The sequence below is a fragment of the Suricata suricatta genome, chromosome 17, assembly GCF_006229205.1.
Source record: "Suricata suricatta isolate VVHF042 chromosome 17, meerkat_22Aug2017_6uvM2_HiC, whole genome shotgun sequence".
Taxonomy (NCBI): Eukaryota; Metazoa; Chordata; class Mammalia; order Carnivora; family Herpestidae; genus Suricata; species Suricata suricatta.
Window position 1 is genome coordinate 42,163,248 of NC_043716.1, and position 19,739 is coordinate 42,182,986.

The 19,739-nt window shown below is 36.8% G+C and overlaps 1 protein-coding gene across 3 annotated transcripts in view; it reads right to left on the reverse strand.

Moving 5' to 3' along the window:
• KANSL1 (KAT8 regulatory NSL complex subunit 1) overlaps positions 1–19,739 on the reverse strand; it is a 167,375-nt gene that overhangs the window by 83,519 nt on the left and 64,117 nt on the right. The window lies entirely within an intron of this gene.

Below are 19,739 nucleotides of genomic sequence, written 5' to 3' on the forward strand. Positions count from 1 at the left end.
ATGGTGGAACAGTCTAGGTAAAACTAGAATAGCTATGAACTGATGGTTGTTGAAGCTGGGCGATACACACAATGCGGGTCCTCCCCACTTGTATGTAAGACATTTTCAATAATAAAACATAAGGGGGCTCGGGGGTGGCAAACACCAGCCTAAAAGAAATCTCTTGATGTTATCCAGGTAAAGATATGATCAAGAATGCACAGGGTTGACCCAAACATTCTAAAAGATTAAAGGCATGACACCAATGAACTTTAAAGATGAAGGATTTCTTCCTAAACTATATATTATCTTAAAATGTGTCACAAGTGCTTAAATCAGGCACCTATCTACCAAAACAGTGACTCAACAATTCTCCAAAGGGCTATAGCAAACTAGGCTCCACATAACACTTGCACTGCATGTTGAGTCACAACCCTATACACTAAACAATCAGAACACTGTATTTAAGAAAATAATAATCCATAGTAATCTTCACATAAAAGACCCAAATTCAAGATAAAAATTTCTAATCTACACATTCTTTAAATACGGTATTACTTTCTTCTGAATGCTTTGACACTATATCAGCTAGTGACCCTTTCCTTGATCAAAACCCTTTCTTCTGCAACCTGGGTTATTTTGAATTCACTACAAAGTGTAGATCTTATTTTACACACACACACACACACACACACACACACACACACACACACTCACTCTCTCTCTCTCTCTCATACCCATAATCATCCTTCTTAGTAGTAAAAGAGATGAAACAAGTCCGTACTCTCCTCTGCTAAAATAAAAAATTTCCCCAGAAATGACCTAAAATGATCCACAAGTAGAAGAAACCTGGCAATATGAGGACTCACATATAAACCGAAATCCTCAATGGTAAATAAAGTGCATGACATAAACGCACTAAGTAGACTGGTTGCCCAAAGCCCAATGGCACTTCATTTCTTTCTGACGTTTTATCAACCAAACTCATAGGCCCTTCCCTTTGACCACCCCACTCAGGTCCTCTGTTCCCAAAGAGTTTATGAAGATGCAGAAGGAACCAAAAAGGGAAGGGAAGTCTTTCATTAAATTTACACTGTATCTTTCCTCCTTCGGTTCAAAATTAAATAAAACCAAGGGGGAAAAAACTGGAAGGTCAAAACACTAATAAATTTGAAGGCAAAACACAAGTGCAATTTAACTGCCATTATGGATCAAATTATATCAGCCAACACACAGTATTTCCTAGATCTGTAAATTAAACAAAACACTTAGTTTGTCATGGTTACTTTTATTTTTGGGGGTGGGAACTGAATCCCACAAACCAAATACTGAAAAATCACACTCTTGAATTATTTCCAGATTAAAATACCTCTCCTGGGGGCGCCTGGGTGGCTCAGTCGGTTAGTATTTCATGCAAAGCATTCTCTGAACTATTTCCAGATATTCCAACCAGGTATCATCTGCCCCTTTCTCTAAATCTTAGAAGCGTATTACATTTTATAGAGTGCATAGCTATTTCTGCCCTTTATTCATCATAGACGGTGTTTTATATATATATATATATATATATACATACATACATATATATATATGCATATATATATATACACACACACACAATTTTGCATCCTCAAAATTGGACTACAGCATATTATCCTCAAAGCCCAGGTGAAAATCTTCATAATTTTTTTGGTAGACACAGTATTTATTGGAGGAAAAGGTGAATTCACCCTTCTAGATGTAAACAATTGTCCTAAAAGTTTTCAGGGTGCACTTAAACAATTTGACAATGTGCCTTTCATCTTCCTGTTTTGAAAACTGATTTCACAAGAATGATTCATCCTTGAGTGGAAAAATCCAGACGAAATGGTGGTTGAAATGTGTTACAATCAGTTTCCCAGCCTCTCTAGCTGCCCTCAAAAGTAAACAGTGGCTCATTCATTGCTGCTGAGACTAGTTAAGTGATCTGCCTTAGGTACAACAAGCTATCTAGGAACAAAATTCACATTTCCTGACTCCTGACTTACCTTCAGGAGAACACTGCTCCCTCTCACTTAAAATAAATGCCAGCCTTCAGTTCCCTAAATCAAGAACATGCCTGATTATTTGGATACATAGTCATCCAGAGGGTCAAAGATCTTTAAAAATATCATGCCCAGGGGCGCCTGGGTGGCTCAGTCGGTTAAGCGTCTGACTTCAGCTCAGGTCATGATCTCACGGTTCGTGGGCTCAAGCCCGAATCAGGCTCTGTGCTGACAGCTAGCTCAGAGCTGGAGCCTGCCTTCAGATTCTGTGTCTCCCTCTCTCTCTGACCCTCCCCTCCTTGTGCTGTCTCTCTCTGTCTCTCAAAAATAAATACTCAGAAGGTGAGGTGAACTCATGTAACAGATATAGGACTCTCATTAATTTTACCTCTCAGCAGGTATCTTATCACAGAATTCATTAAATCCATTCACAATCAACTACCCCCAGTTGCTTAAGAATCAATCCTAAAAGCACCAAAGTATTACCATTTAAAGTCCGTAATTTGCTATGAAGTCTTAAATTTCTGAGAAGAAACTACCGTCAACTCAGTAAAAGAGAAAGTAAGTAAAAGAAAAACTCTAAGCCTTTATTTGCTACTCATCCCCAAACCTAGAGCAATACATGGGACATCACTGGAACATGATGTCTATTAAATAAGTGAAGGAAAATTATCTTCATCATTATTAAAGTGAACTCACAGTATTCTTACTATAATCTGTCCCCTTAGGGCACTTGCCAAGTATCTGGAACCAAATCTAAAAACCTTTCACAGCTTGGGTGCCTGACTGGCTCAGTTGGTTAAGTATCCAACTCTTGGTTTCAGCTCAGGTCATGATCTCATGAGCTGCAGGTTTGAGCCCGACAGTACGGAGCCTCCTTGGGATTCTCTCTCTCTCTCCCTCCCCTGCTCATGCTCGCTCTTCCTCTTCCAAAATCCATAAATAAACTTTAAGAAAGCATTTTTCATAGCCCAAGATATGTATAGTCTCTAACATGCTTTAGAAATTATGACAAATACAATTAAATGCTTGCTCTCATCAAGTCCTAGATTCCAAGACACTTTTCAATTTCCATTGTTATTCTTTTCTTCCTCTTAACATTTATTTCTCCATCAGAATTCCTCTACCCATTATATTATTCTTCCATCTACAGGTGCACATAATTTTCAAAGCATTCAATGAATACCTTACTATGTATTAGCACAGAGAAAACCTAAGCTTTGGAGTGATACAACCCTGATTCTCGTTATTGCTTTTAAGCAACAACTATTAAGCTAGCTACAGGACAGTGGTAAGTCACTCATGATGTCTAGAATTCATTTTTCCTATCTGTAAATATGTGAAAGATTAATATATATATAAAGGCATAGTGTCAGTAACAGGCTTTAAGTGAGTGTTGGTTTCCTACCCACTTCCCTATTCTATAATAGCACCCATTGACTTTGGAACTATCACTCCAACAGAAAACAGTCTTAGAAAACAATGTCCTTAAAACACACACACACACACACACACACACACACACACACACACACAGCACTTTTGGTCCTGGTCTAAGAGCTGCCATAATTAGTTAAGTAAATCAGTATAATGAAGAGTGATAAGAATGATTGTCTAGTTTTTTACATTTAAAAATCGCATAATAAATTTTAAAAGTATTAAATAAATGAAAGTCAGCAATTCCTCTTCCTCTGTACCCATCGCATTACTTTCAGAAATAGTCACTGTTAATACTCTGGTGTGTATGTATTTTTGTTACCAAAGTTCTGTTATAGATATCACCTGTACAACTATCAAAATTTAAAGAATATATTTCCCTTTTAAAATTATATGCATTCCTATCTCAAAACACAAGATAGGGAAAGAATAGTTTTTACAATTAATGATGGTTAGACAACGGGCCAAAAGAAAAAAAAAGAAAAGGAATTTGGACCCCTACCTCATACCATACCATATATAAAATTAACACAAAATGGATCACAGAATTAAATTAAGAGCTAAAACAAAACTGGAAGGAAGCATTAAGATTAAATTCTACATGCCCTTGGGTTAGGCTGATGCTGTGACACAAAAAGTAAAAGGAATAGAAGAAAAAAAGGCAAAGTAGACTATGAAAATTTAAAACTTCTGTGTAATGGATGTATCAGGAAAGTGAAAACCCAGAGAACAGAAGAAAATATCTGTAAATCTGACAAGAGATTTGTATTTGGAATATATAAAAAGCACAATTCAACAATTAAAAACAATAACTAAGCCACTTTAAAAAATGGGCAAAGGATATAAATAGGTATTTCTCCAATAATATACAAATGGATAAGCACCTGAGATATACAAATGAATCAGTATCATTAGTCACTAGAGAAATGTTAATGAAACCACAATGGAAGGCCTCCTTACATCCACCAACATGGCTTAAAAGGCAAACAATAAATGTTGGCAAGGATATGGAACTACTAGATCCCTTAGCCATTGCTGGTGGGAATGTAAAATCGTACACCCTCTTTCAGAAAGTTTGTCAGTTCCTCAAAAATTAGACATGGAACTAATCACCATATGACCTAGCAATTCCACTTCAGAGTACATACCTGAGAAGTGCAAAGAGGTACACGAATGTTCCTAGCAACATGTTTCAGAACAGCCAAAAGGCAGAAAGTCCAGCAATGGATGAATGAATAAACAAAATGTGGTAAAACTATACACTGGGATATCATTTGGCCATAAAAAGGAAGGAAGTACTGACACATACAGTATTCACGTATAAACCTTGAAAAATGGTTTTGTTCATTATGGTAAATGAAAAAAGCACAAAACTAAAGGCCACATACTGTGTGAGTCCATTTACAGGTATTGTCTTAGCATAGGCAAATCCAGAGACAGAAAGGTTAGTGGTTGCAAGGGGCTGTGGGAAGGAAAAGATGGGGGGAATAACTGCTAATGGGTAGAGGGTTTCTTTTGGGAATGATGAAAATGATCCAAAATTAGTGATGATAGCTGCGCAACCCTGTAAATACACTGAAACACATTAAAGTATACACTTTCAGTTGGTTAAATGTCTGACTTAGGCTCCGGTCATGATCTCACGGTTTTTGAGTTTGAGCCCCGTATGGGGCTCTGTGCTGACAGCTCAGAGCCTGGAGCCTGCTTCAGATTCTGTCTTCCTCTCTCTCTGAACCTCCCCCCACTTGTGCTCTCTCAAAAGTAAATACATGTGGAAAAAAACCTTTTTTAAATAATAAAATTCCTTCAAAACTTACAGACTCTGTATCACCTCACACCAAATGTGAACTGGTACCTGGCAACTTACAAAAATGCTTTAACACCAAAATCTTCCAGTTTATAAAAAAAGCAGATTCTACAAAGATATTTCTTTTTTTTTTTTTAATGTTTTTTATTTATTTTTGAGAGACACACATTGCGAACAGGGCAGGGTCAGAGAGAGAGGGAGATACAGAATCTGAAGTAGGCTCCAGGCTCTGAGCTAGCTGTCAGCACAGAGCCCAATGTGGGGCTTGAACCCACGAACCATGATATCATGACCTGAGCCAAAGCCAGACGCTTAGCCAACTGAGCCATCCAGGCACCCCTCTACAAAGATATTTCAAATAATTGGAAATATAGCATGTTTTGTTGATACAGTTTTTTTTTTCAATCTGCTATGCAACCATGACACCATCAATCTCCAGAACTCTTTTCATCTTGCAAAACTAAAACTCTACACCCATTAAACAGCAACTTTTGAGTTCCCCCTCTCCAAACCCTGGCAAACTTTATCTTCTTTAACTGAGTTTGACTGCTTTAGATACCTCATGTAAGTGGAATCATACCTGTCTTTTTTTTAACAGGCTTATTTCACTTAGCATAATGAGGACATAATGTCCTCAAGGTTCATCCACATTGTAACAGGTGTCAGAACTTGCTTCCTTTTTAAAGATAAATAACATTCCATTTTATGTTTATGCCGTATTTTGTTTATTTATCTGTTGAATGACACTTCAGTTGCTCCTACTGACCTAATTTTTATGTGATCAATAAATACCTGTAGTAAATCAATTAGGGGAAAAAAGGATATTTCCAAAACTCTGTGAACACACTTAAAGGCAATGAAGTATACTTAAAATAAGTGAATTATATGGTAAATGAATTTATCACTAAATTAAAAAATATATATATATAAAGACTTCATTCATATTAAAAAAGATGAAACACAGCCTCGCACCCAAATAATCAATGTGAATTTTCCCAGCACTGAAACACTGGAAATATCTGCTATAATTTTATAATGCTGCTTCTTGCCAATATTCTGAACTGGAGTAGGAATAAAAAATCTTTAAATAAAGTGACCTAGCAAGACATTCCATTACAGAAGGGCCACTCGGGTGAACAAAAATCATCAAAAACGTCACCTCTCTCCATGAATACTAATAGTAAATTGTCTTAACAGTCAAATTATTTTGTAGTTTAAGAGAATGAAGAGCAACCACAGCCTCCAGACTAGCAGTGACACTAACCAAAGTCATGAATTCCCATTAATTATATATTCTATCCCATCCTTTTCCTTCTCAATTTCAGATTCTGAAATAATTCAGATGAAACAAAAAATACCCTTTCTTTGCTTCTCAAATCAACGGTTCTCAAAACTTGGCCTTGCATCAGAATTGCCTGGAGGGCTTTCTTGTTAAAACACTGTTAAACCTCATCCCCAGTGTTTCTAGTTAAGCAGACCTGGCATACTGTCTGAGAATTTGTATCCATAATCTAAGCCAGAAATTCCTGACCAGAATTTAAGTTCCTGGGTCATGTTCACTCTGCTGCTATGGGGACCACACTTTAAGAACCACAAATCAAAGTTAAGTCTAAAGACAAATTTAAAGGTCTAGATGATCTAATTGATACTATTAGTATGGTTTTATGGAACTTTAGTGTATATTCGGGGTGGAAAGTAAAAGATGGAAAGTAGAATTTTGCCTGTGTATTCTGTGGTATTTTTTTTAAGCTTACTTACTTGAGAGAGAGTGAGAGAGCGAGCGCACACAAGAGGGAGAAAGGGCAGAGAGAGGGGAAGAGATAGAATTCCAAGCAGGTTCCATGCTGTCAGTGCAGAGGCCAAAACAAGTCTTGATCTCAAGAACTGTGAGATCATGACCTGAGCAAAAGTCAAGCATTGGACGCTTAACCGACTGAGCCACCCAGGTGCCCCTTCTTTGGTTATTTTTTTAAAAAGCTGTTTACCATGTTAAGCATGTTAAGCCATGTAGATCAATATAGTTGAAAGAAGCTGAACCTCTCAAAACTTATAACGGATACAAAATAAGTAGCTTTCATTGCTATCTGTCCTAATAAAAAGGTCTTATACACAGTAACAATTGATATGAATAGTTCTCAGGAGAAAAATATTTCAGAGAAAATCCAGGAGGAATGCAGAGGCCTACACATCAAGGGACACTGGTAATTTTGCACAGGTACAAGGTAAAATTACCTATTATTTTGAGTGTTACCAGAGTGAACTAAGTATTTGAAAAAATGGTTTTTTTAACCATGTTTTCTTACTCCTCCTCTGCCTAACATGTGCATACATTGTGAGATTCTTCATCTTAAAACATCTATTCCATTATGTCAGAACTCTGAGCAAAAAATGTTTCTATTGCTTAAATGAAAGCATCCAAAATTCCTCTCAGGCCTTTTCAGACCATCCACAATCACTCCTACCCAGAGGTTTTGAGTCCCCTCCCTACTGCCTGAGCACAGCTCAATAATGGCCACTGCAGCTCTGCAATCCAATCCAGCCATTAACGTTAGTGTACTGTTCCAGGGATCAATGCCACTGATCACTAACAACACATATATGAGCTAGGGAAAACGGAAGATACAGTCATATGCCATAAGAATTTTTTATTTACTGGCTAAAAGTGAGCTAGGTCAAGTAGGTGGGTTACTAGATGTGAAAGAGTGAAGCCGGGCAGTTTCTCGTCACATTCCACTTCCTAATAGATGGTTTAGAACCCATACTTGACTAAAAATCTATCCCCACCCCCCACTGTGGGAATCTAAGCAAGCTCAATTTTCAAATTATAAAGCTATCTTTCAAACATGAAAAGGTCTAAGACCTGGAACCCCCACATTTAAACTCAGGGGCTATCTCATGGAACAGGGTCCACGCAGAAGTTCTGCCACAGAACTTTAGATTCAGATTTAGACAAGAAAACAGCCAAAGTGTCCCTCTCTTCCTTCTAAGTTGTCTGCACATCTAAGTCAAGTTCACTGAAGGGAGGAGAGAGGGGATGTATAAGGTAAATAAATGCTTCCAACCAATATCCTGAGTTCACAAAAGGTCTCTCACACTAAGCTCAAAATATTCCACTGGGCTACTAAAACCACTGGGTGAAAAATAAGAAAAAGAAGGCCATGTTCACCTTATATTCCAAACAGTGGAATATAATTACACTATTGCTCTTCGTTGTTGTTTTAAATTACTGCACTGTACTGTAAAATTTGATGATCCTAAAGCTCTTTAGGATCATCTAGCAGAAGGTTCTCACAGTCTTACCTCTTCTGGAAAGATAATGATAATAATTGGTTGAAGAAAAGTTAAACTAATCAATTGCAGACACATCATATTAGAGCAGAGTCTCTACTTCAGACTTTATGGACAGTCCATATTTCTGCAGTTGGCATCAAAAAGCAGTTGCAAAGACAAAATGAAGGAGACTATATGTGAGAACGACAAAGGTTTAAGTTGACACCAGGTGGGATAAGACTGCCAAAAAGCTGAAAATGCAATAGTAGAAGTATTGTTATCAGAACAGGAGCTGGTGATTACACTGGACTCTGTAATACCACTTACGCCATGAGACTTGTCTCACAGACAGATCCAGGTAGAAACACAAAAGGAAGCAACAAAAATGGTCTATCAGACCTAAGAATGCTTAAAAGAAACCAGCTATATTTAGACAGAAAACAAAAGCAAATGGATTCATTAAATGAAATAATTCAGGTTAAAAGTGTTTAATAAAATACCACAAGCTGGTCAACTGTCAGTCCATAGGTAAATAATGCCTTTTATATATCTGAGCAGGTATCATGAGAAGACATACTAGGAGAGAGGAGAAGGAACAAAGCTAGCACCAATGCTGAAGTTCCAAGGGGGGAAAATTTCCCATAGATGTGTAAAGGCTTTTTCTGTTGTCCAAGGAAGGAGTGGGCTCTATTCAAACCAAGTATGCACAATCTTTTTAGGAGAGTTACTGTACAGGGAAATGAGTGAGTCTGTGCTACATTCGTGATTTCAGTAGCTAGTCTGCCACTAATACTGACAAATTTAACTAGAATTCAGTTCCTCCATCTATAAGAGAAAGAGAGTAGTGCAGATACCACCCAAGGCCCCTTAAAATTCCTACCAAATACCATGATTCTAAGATCATTACTTATAAAAAGAAGAAAATGAAACCATTTTCATTAGAGCATCTGAACTGGCAGGATTTAGTTTTCATGCCACAGAACTATTACTTTAAGAGAAGACACTGGCTTTATTTTAGATAGGTATGGATAAATATCACCAAAAGCAGTAGTACACACAATTCTTAGAAAAAGGAAAATGTAAAGAGACCACCATTAGTGCCTACTAGATGATAGGCACTGATTTTCGCTTACATTATCTTGTTTAACATTTTAAAGATGTGCAAAATTACTAGTAAGGCTTTTCACAGATCGCATGAGAATTTAAATCACCAAGATAGTTTTCATTTAAAATATCATTTATCCTGTCATTTACCCTTTCAACCTATTAGAGAGAGGAACATGAAGAGACACGCATGTATACAATTATAAATTGCTTATCAAATGAATTACTTCCTATGGCTTGGTACTTATCCTAGATTTTTTCAGTAGATAAAATATCAAATAAGAAATAATAAATTATTTTTTAGTATTCAGTATTTGACAATAAAAATTTCTAATGAAAGTAACGCTATTCATAAAAGCATTAAGAAATACAAAAGGTTCAAATTGCCCTTATAAAATAGATTGTGTGAATATAAAGGAAACTGGACAATCCAAATTAGGGAAGGCAATATATTCTTTTCAAATTAACATGTAGGTTTAATGCAACTTCAAAAGTCCCAGTGGGATGTAATATAAATGTAAGGAGTTCTGAGACATTAGTTAGCTATTTGGGAAATGAGGTAGAAAGGACTTATTTAGATCATAACGTGCTACAATAAATGTTTTGATGAATTAAAGGGCTAATTTCTAAAAATAAAACCACTAAAAACATCTAGAAGAAAACAGGAAAAAATTCTCCTATTAATGCCTGGAAGAGATGAAGGATTTCCACTATTTTAGGTTGAGCAAGAAAGCTCAAGAGAAAAGATCAAAAGACAAAAAATTTTATTTTATTATTTTTACAAAGGCTTAAAAATTTTTTTAATGTTTATTTATTTTTGAGAGAGACAGAAAGACACAGAAACAGAGGGTGAGTTGGGGAGGGGCAGAGAGAGGAAGACACAGAAGCAGGCTCCAAGCTCTGAGCTGTTAGCACAGAGCTGGCGCAGGGCCTGAGCCCACAAACCTTGATATCATGAACTGAGTCTAAGTCAGATGCTTAACCAACTGAGCAACCAGGTGCCCCAAGACAAAAATTTTGAAGATTTATAATTTGTATCTTATCCAAGCTTGTTTCCAATATTTTCAAGGAAGGATTAATATCACCACTGTATCAAAGGATCATAAAAATGGACAAGACTCCTTTTAAAACATATCAGAATGTTCAACCTAATAATTTTAAATGTAAATGTAAGATGATATTTTTCACCCATATGTTTATTGGCACACATTAAAGGATCATTCTCCATGTTAACTGGAGTCTGGTTAAACAAACAATCCCATATACTGCTGGTATAAATGAATACAACTGACAATGAGTGAATTAACCTAAGAAGATATACATGCAGTTTTTTTTAACTGTTCAAACCCCCTTCTGTAGATTCTGAGAACCTAAATAATACAAACAACAAGAAACTTAAGCACAAACAACAAATATTAGAAAAGTCCATCAACGGAGTAATAGTAAAGCATAATTATGTAGTAAAGGAAAACTTTGTAAAGGAAATGCCTTCCTTTTTCATACTATGTTCAATCAAATGGATACCAAAATATTGCCAATTTTTAAAAATCCAACTCCTAAGGACACTGCAAAGACAAATACATTCATATAGCAATAGTATACTCAAACTAAAAAGTCTTCAAAGGCCATAAGACAAACTAAAATTATGGGACTTTCAGATGAAATGGAAGAAAAAGCAACAACAAAAAAAGTAGGTTAAGAATACCTATAAAGAGTCAAATACCATATTGTATGCTCATACATTAAAATTATCACAATTCTGTGAGTTAGGGTCTTTCCCAGAGGGAAAGATGGGAATACTTGAGGTCCAGAGTGGTTGAGTGATGTGCTGAGGACCACGGAACTAGTAAAATGACAGAGCTGGAACTGAAGTCCGATTCCAAATCACATGCTCTCCACAGTCCTCTAAGTGAAGGGAATGTTTTCTACAGTGGCATCACATAACACCAAGTAACATTAGAGGTAAAACACTTCTGTTTCATGTATCATAGGTTTCATCACTTGTTTCAAAACAGAGGTTATTTATTACTTTGTCATCCAAGGAAAAGGCGATAATTTTTTTTAATTAACCCAAGGAAGGATAAAATATAGATCATTTTCAAAGGTTTACTTTCCCTATCCTTTCAAAATCTCTATTATTCTCAATACCAGATGCAAATTATACAATTCTAGATTTCCCACGGTGTGCCAAAACTCTAGAAGATAATCACGAATTGTCTGTCGAATGAATGAACAAATATTAATTTAAAATAGAACAAAAAATCCCAAATCTCCCCATAAGTACAAGGACCTACAAAAACAAACTTCTGAAATACCAGTAGACTACTAATTGCATATTCAAACTTAAACCAAAGTTGAACCAACTCTGCCAATCTCTATGGCTCTCTAAATGAACGCAATACAAAAATACAAACTCAATCTCAGCATTCTTTCTAATCAATTATGAAAATAAAAGTACTTAAGAGAAGGTTCTGTTGAAGCTTTATCAATAGCCAAAAATCACAGGTGTAGGTGGCCTATATATGATAGGTTGTTTATGAAGAGCATCATCTACAAAGAGGCTGCCTCCACCCACTGAAAAAATATAGCTAGGGACACTACACAGCACAAAATAATCCCAAAAATATTTCAAGACCCTTTAGAACAGCTGGTTATAATTTTACTTTTACAGTCCCCTCCTTCAGAAAGGAATGATAATGACACTGCAATGAACTTTCTATGTGAGAAGACAGAATATTAAACCTTGTAGGCAAAATTTATTGCTAATGTGTGTTTTTTTCTACACAGGACAGATCATATTTCTAACTCCCCACATTATTTAAAGTTATGTGGAAGGCACAGAGTAAATAAAGAATAAAGTATCAAGATAAATACTTACCTGTTTTAAAGTTCACTAGGAGTTGGATATTCTAAATTCAGTTTACAATTCTTAACAGTGGAAACAAGGTCAAACTTTATTTGATGGTGAAAAGAGAGAATCAGGCTAAAAATAGATCGTTTAGGACTGACAGGTACTATACAAATTCCATTTTCTCATCCAAAGATCTGACTGACAGGTACTATACAAATTCCATTTTCTCATCCAAAGATCTGCTTCTTATAGTCTGCTTTAAACCCACCCTACAGGGGAGTGATTATATACCAAAGTAAAGGTGTTTTCTAGTATGACTTAAGAGCACTGGTAAACTCAGTGAAGAGTTCACGTTCATAGACCGTCATGTGCCAACTCACCCTCAATGGGGCCCCCATCACTATTTCAAATATAGACACCACCATCTGGCCTTTCCTATTTTTTAAGATTCTTCAGAAGACAACTCCAGTGATTTATGCAACAAATCTTCTATTCCTACTTAACCAATTTGATAATATAATTTCTGGAAACAGTTCTAAATTCCCCAGACCTCCATTATCAGGAATTGTGAAAAGATAATAGCTATCCAGAAAACAATCTTCCTGAGGAACAGAGTTGTGCTATGCCAAAACACAGTCTTATTTTCAGGGATAACCAATACTTAGGTCTGAATTTTCATGAAATAAATAGCTCATAAGATTTTTTTTTAATCAAAAAAGCATAAACTGTCAAGCTGGTATTGTTTATAGAATCTCTGTTATGAACTAGGAAACCAAACTATAAAACCTACCTAAAGTGTGTCTAAAATAACATCATTAGCTCTAAGTGCAAAGATGAGCATGGAGGTGCTCCATCCACATCAGCTTTTCTAAAGTCTTTGCTCTCCATTCTGGATAGCTAAAACATCTCCTACTAAAGAGACAGTTCTATGTGCCTCCCTATAAGCAACCCCCAGGAAGCACTCATTATTATGACACTGTGAAAAGCACTTTAAATGCATCATTCATCCACAAGCTTCTAAAAATACTACCACCTCATAGATCACAAAGTAACTAACCAGCTCAGTTGGTACATGCTGCTCTGGCAGTTCAAGGCTCTTCTGCTTTCCTCTATACTGATCCTAAGTGTAAAACTGAAACATATCACATGAATTTAATGGGCCTAAGAGTCTTCACATCTAGATTATGTTTCTTCTTTTAAAATTAAAGGTAAAAGATCCAATCAACTAAGAAATGTGTTGCTTCAAATTAGAACCTGGAAATGCCACAGTACCTGGATGCAAAAATTATGATCCAACTAAAAAACATGCCCAAAATGTAAGAGAAAAAAAATCAATTTGTGTTTTTTTCTATTACTGGTTTAAAATTCTAAAAATGTTTTAGAGAGAATGGAAAAACCTCAACTGATATGATACTAGACAACCACATTATCTTCTGCTTGACCAACATAACAAATATACCAAAATGTTTATAAAAACCAGAAACTTTGGTCCTCATGGAAATAGGTTCAGGATAAAATTTAGTTTTTTTCCACATGAGGGAGTATCTGGTAATAGAAGTCTACCCAGTAGTGTTTTCTCCAAGTTTGGTACAGGATCACAAATATTACTTCTACCCATGAGGTAAAATCTTTAGCAGAAAAAGGCCTAGATATCTGTATTTTCTAAGTGCTGGGGTGATTCTACTGAACATTAAATTAAGAACCATCAGGGTACAGACTAAGGACAAGTTTAGAGTAAAAATAACCTTGGCCTTGGTAGCTATACAACTTGAGCAATTACTTATCCTAAGCTCTGGTTTTCACAACGATAAAACAGGGATACTGATTATCAAAACAAGGGAACAATTTTCCTACTTCATAGAAAAGTCCTAAGGCATTAAAGGAGATGGTTTATAGAAAGTACTTAGCATACAGTTTTAACACACAGTAAGTAATAAACAGGAGCAACAATGGTGGCAAACTTCCTATATTTATAAATACTTAATACTTTTAACATTAGCAAATAGCATACCAAGGTTTATACATTATTTTGTCATTTCACTCCTTCCCCTACAACTCCCAAAAGAAAGCAGCATTTTAAAAATGAGAGTCACAGGATTTGTAGGGGTGGGGGGAGGGCACAAATCAGCATTCTTTCCTTTAAGAATAAGGACAGCTGGAGAGTTTGGTCACATTTTAAGGGCTAAAAGCTAAATACCATATACAATTTGTTGTGTTTATGCATATAATCATCACCTAGTTAGACCATGAGAAAAACCCATTCCTAATCATAACAGGAAGGAATTATATACTGATTATCAAAACAAGGGGAAATTCATACTCCCAAAGTTCAGAGCTTTGAACCAGTTATTTCACAAAAAGGTGTGTGTGTTTTCTTTAAGAGAACAGCACACAGAATGGCTTACAAAAGCCTGTTCTATCCCAAAATATCGTCAATCACACTTTAAAAAAACAAAAAAAAAAAAGAGCAAAAAATATTGATACCTTCCTCTCCCTAGAATCTTGATAATCTAATCGATTGCCAAACTCAATAATCTTTCTCTGATCCATTCTCTCCTTTCTTTTTCTACTCCTAGGGCTACTGCAATTCTGGCTCTCATTTCAAACAGTGCTCAACAAGATTTCTGCCTCCACCCCTTTAATCTGGGGGTTGAGATTTTCAGCTTTCCAGCTCTATGTCTCTCTGTTAAGTGCTCAATTCTGCCACTGTAGAACTAAAACAGCCATAGACAGTCTGCAAGTAAATTAGCACAGCTGTGTTCCAATGCAACTTTATTTACAAAAACTAACAGGCCAAATTGCTGATCTCTACTAATTCAACTAACAGTTTCCACAAATCCTACCACAGATCATGTTATTTCTGATCAAAAGTCCCTTTCTTCAAAGAACTCAACATTTCTTAGCCTAATACACAACGGCTTCTTCCACAAGGGTCTTATTTTCATTACTGATGGCTTTTTTCCCTTCTCTCTACCTACATTACAAACTGATTTCCCTGGTGTGGTTCATTACACTTTCCCAATTCCAAGCTTCTACTCAATCTGTATACAGAACTGAAGACCTTGCTTTCTCTCCCTCTGGAACACCTGCACCCTCCTTGCTCTCCTCGCCCCAATCCAGATCTATGAAATATTGTCCATCCTCCAGAGTCCCTTTCTCTTTATCAAGAAACCCTCTCAGCAGAACTTACATGGCACCTTATTTACCCTCTGTGACAATGATGGTTTTATCTCTTATACCATGGTGAATTATGTAAATATCTTAGCTCTCTTAAGATTGTGGACAGGATCTATTTATGACTCATCTGTATATTTCCCATAGTACTTTATATTCAACAAATATTTTAGATAACAAATTATTACTGTTTTCAAAGAAAATATTCTTCAATTAAAATTCCTGACATAACACATAGCACTTTTAAAAGAATAAGCCTGGGGCGCCAGGGTGGCTCAGTCGGTTGAGCCTCTGGCTTCAGCTCAGGTCAGATCTCACATTCGTGGGTTCAAGCCCCACGTCAGGCTCTGTGCTGACAGCTAGCTCAGAGCCTGGAGCCTGCTTCTGGTTCCGTGTCTCCCTCTCTCTCTGACCCTCCCCCTCTCATACTCTCTCTCTCTCTGTATCAAAAATAAATAAAACATTAAAAAAAATTTAAAAGAATAAGCCTGAGGTCTTCTTTTCTAAGCATATTGCATAAAAACGAATGACACTAGTTTAACAAATTATGCCCTCAAGAATCAGTCTCAATCTCATTAATCAGAAAGCAAAATGGTAAGTGGGAAGAGCATAAAAGGACTGGATTCAAATCCTAGTTCTGCCATTGCTGAGTCTCTGCTTCCTCCCTGGTTAAATAGATTTTAACGCCACCTACACCTGGGGGAAAGACCAGATTAGGAATAACTATGAGCACACACCAAGCAGAGTGAATTATTATGCATTACGACCTCCATATAAATTTAAAGACACCTAAGTTAATTGCAAGGTTCCTATTCTGTCCAGCAAACAATGTTAAACATCTTCTCTACTCAGCAGTATGAAGAATAAAGACATAGACGGTCCTTTGTTACAGAGAAATTTGGTCTGGTAGTGATCTGTTCAAAGACAAGTAACACAACATACTGAGTCTTAACTTTCCAGCTAATTCTGAAAAGAATGAAGAATATTGTGAAATTATTTTAGGCATAAACCTAAACATTTAACAACAGGTTATAATCAAGTTCCTACCAAATTAAGATGTCAAGCTTCTAACCATGGCCTACAAGGTTTCCTTATTTCCTCTACTGCTCCTTCTCCACCTGACTGTCGGTGAGCTTGTGCGCACGCCTTCCTGCTGAACCCCCAAGCCAAGCTCCGCAGCATTGCTGCACGTATGCTCCTCAACAGCAATGCTCTTCCTCAAGGACTCCACAGACTTCCCCCCTTCCTACATTTACAACTCAGCACACACCTCACCTCCTCAGAGGCTTTCCCTGACTGCCCTATTTAAAATAATCACCACCACGGAGCAACCATCACTTCCAATTTCATTATGCTGTTTTACTTCTCATTATAGCAATTGTTAACTAGCCTTTGGTCATGTATTCATCATCCGTCTCTCACATTAGGGTAAAACTTCATGAAAAAAGCAATTTCTTATTAGCAGCTGTATCCCTAGCAACTAAAACAGTGTCTGGAACATACAGCATACTTGATACACATTTGTTATTTGTTAAACAAATGACATGTTCATGAGGGATGAGGAATATTCCTTCATCATCACAAATGACATAGCTTCTTAAAATCAACTGCTTCCAATTAAATCTAGCATGTTAAGGCCACCCCTAGGATGGAGGTTCTTAATTTGAAGCTTCAGAGAGTCATTAAACCCACTTTTCTGGGAGGAAACGTCTACAGCATTTCTTTAAAGAGTCCCCTAATCACAAAAACATCCTAGAGCAATGATTCACAACTTTGGCTACACCATGGAATCTCCTGGGAGAATCTTAAAAATACAGATGCTTGTGTCCCACCCCAGAGATGACGTGTGCTACCTGGTCTGCGTATAGCACTGACTTCAGGTTTTGGTGCCTTTTTTTTAAGTTACCCTGGTGATTCTAGTAAACAACAAAAACTGAGGAAAATGCAACATGGAAGCAAGAGATACTTAAATGGATCAGATTTCTCAAGGCCACTTATACAATGAAGAAAATAGAATTTAAAAACTAAGAATTCTGAAAGAATTAGCACCTCTGGCAAACTCATACAAGTGCATGAAAAGTTTTATGTCACAGAAACATTTTACATAGAGTCATTTCTCCAACTCCACTTAAATACTAATCTGACACTGAGATTTCAGGCTTTTGCCCCCAGAACATAAGTCACATTTTTCATTTAAAACACACTTATTTCATACAAAAGCTCGTTTGTTAATATACCAGGTAAACCTAAATACATCAAAAGAATGACAAAATACTTTTTGGTGACTAATCAAGGAGTACATTACAACTATGAAGAAGTCCTCTGTAATTTTATTGCTAAAAACTTGTTTAAAGCAATGTATTTGTGCCAGTTAGCCTCCATGGTTATACAGGATGACAAACAGTGGATTTAGGTGAAACTAATATTGACAAAACACACACAAAGAGAAAGGAGATGGGGAATTTCAGAGATTTGTTTAGATCATACTAACAAGGACTTGAAAAGAGGTGTCAGACAAGAACACGGGTGGTACTTTTTTTTGTTAAGTCCAATAAGCAAATATCAAGTAATGAGCCAATTCATCATTGTTACCACTCCAAATTATTACAGGTTACTGGTTTTTATATCCCGAGTAGTTCCTTTTAGAAAATGTTTAACAGGATAAGACAACAAAAAACCAAAATGCTACATAGTTGTAGAATAATAAATAAATCCAGCAATGCTAAAGTCCATAGTGGCAAATAATTTTAAACGTTGGGGTAGCGAGAATCATCAAGGAACTTGCTCCACCTACCCTTCTTATCTGGACTCCTGACTGTAGAGGGAGATTTGCTGAGACAGAAGCACCAGATCACGAGCCCACCTAATACAAAACATCATACACCTTAACAACAGTTGGAGGAAAGCCAGACTACTCGTAGCTATGAAGTCTCCCTGGCTTGACTTCTTCGTCATATTGCCTTATTCAGTTTCCCTGTCCAGTAAGCTACGTAAATTTAGTGAAAAATGCAAACAGAGATACATGAAGGTATATCATCAGCCCATTTTAGCTGAAGAGACTGGGCTTGGAATGCAAATAAAACATAAGTAAATGCAAAAACTCTCAGAGTTGGAAAAATTTTTAATTTCCCTTCTACAACAAAGGGCACAGGGGCAGCTTTAGCTTGCTATGTCATTTTACACTACAAAAAATAGTGTCCTCCTCTTATTAATAACTTTTGCTTTTACCAAGAGCCTATGGAAAATAATGATCTGGAATTAACTAGTGAATAGATAAATGAAGCCAAAGATACACATTCCCAAAATGTTGGCTAGAAACAAACACAAAGCAGCACAGGATATGAACTCCACTGGCTGTTTACAAAATGTTTCCACATACAGGAGTCTCATGTAATAGGAACAGACCGGACAGTATAGAGAAGGAGATGAAAACTACATAAATGGGCCATCTGGAGATCCAAGCATTGAAGTCACTGTGACCATCAAGTGATCAGGATCATTTATTCAAAAGCAGGTTACAAATTTCGAAAGCCTGCAATCCACTCAATCCTTTTAATTTGGTGAGACAAAATAAAAAAAGGGCACCTGGATGGCTCAGTTGGTTAAGCAGCTGACTCTGGCTCAGGTCATGATCTCGTGGTTCGTGGGTTCAAGCCCTGCATCGAACTCTGTGCTGACAGCTCAGAGCCTGGACCCTGCTTCAGATACTGTCTCTCTCTCTGCTCATCCCTCACTTCTGCTCTCTCTCTCTCAAAATTAAATAAACATTTTTAAAAATTTTTTTAAAAGAATAAATAAAAAAAGAAAAGGGCTTTAAAGCAAGAACGCCTGGGTGGCTCAGTCGGTTACTAGTCCGACTTCAGCTCAGGTCATGATCTCGCGCTTCATGAGTTTGAGCCCTGCATCGGGCTCTGTGCTGACAGCTAAGAGCCTGGGGCCTGCTTGGGATTCTGTCTCACTCTTTCTCTGCCCCTCCCCCACTCACACCAAGGGATCCCTCTCTCTCTCAAAAATAAACATTAAAAAAAGTTTTAATAAAAAATAAAAGTGCAGTCTGACTCATCACTGTCCATCTTCATTCACTCCAAAGCCC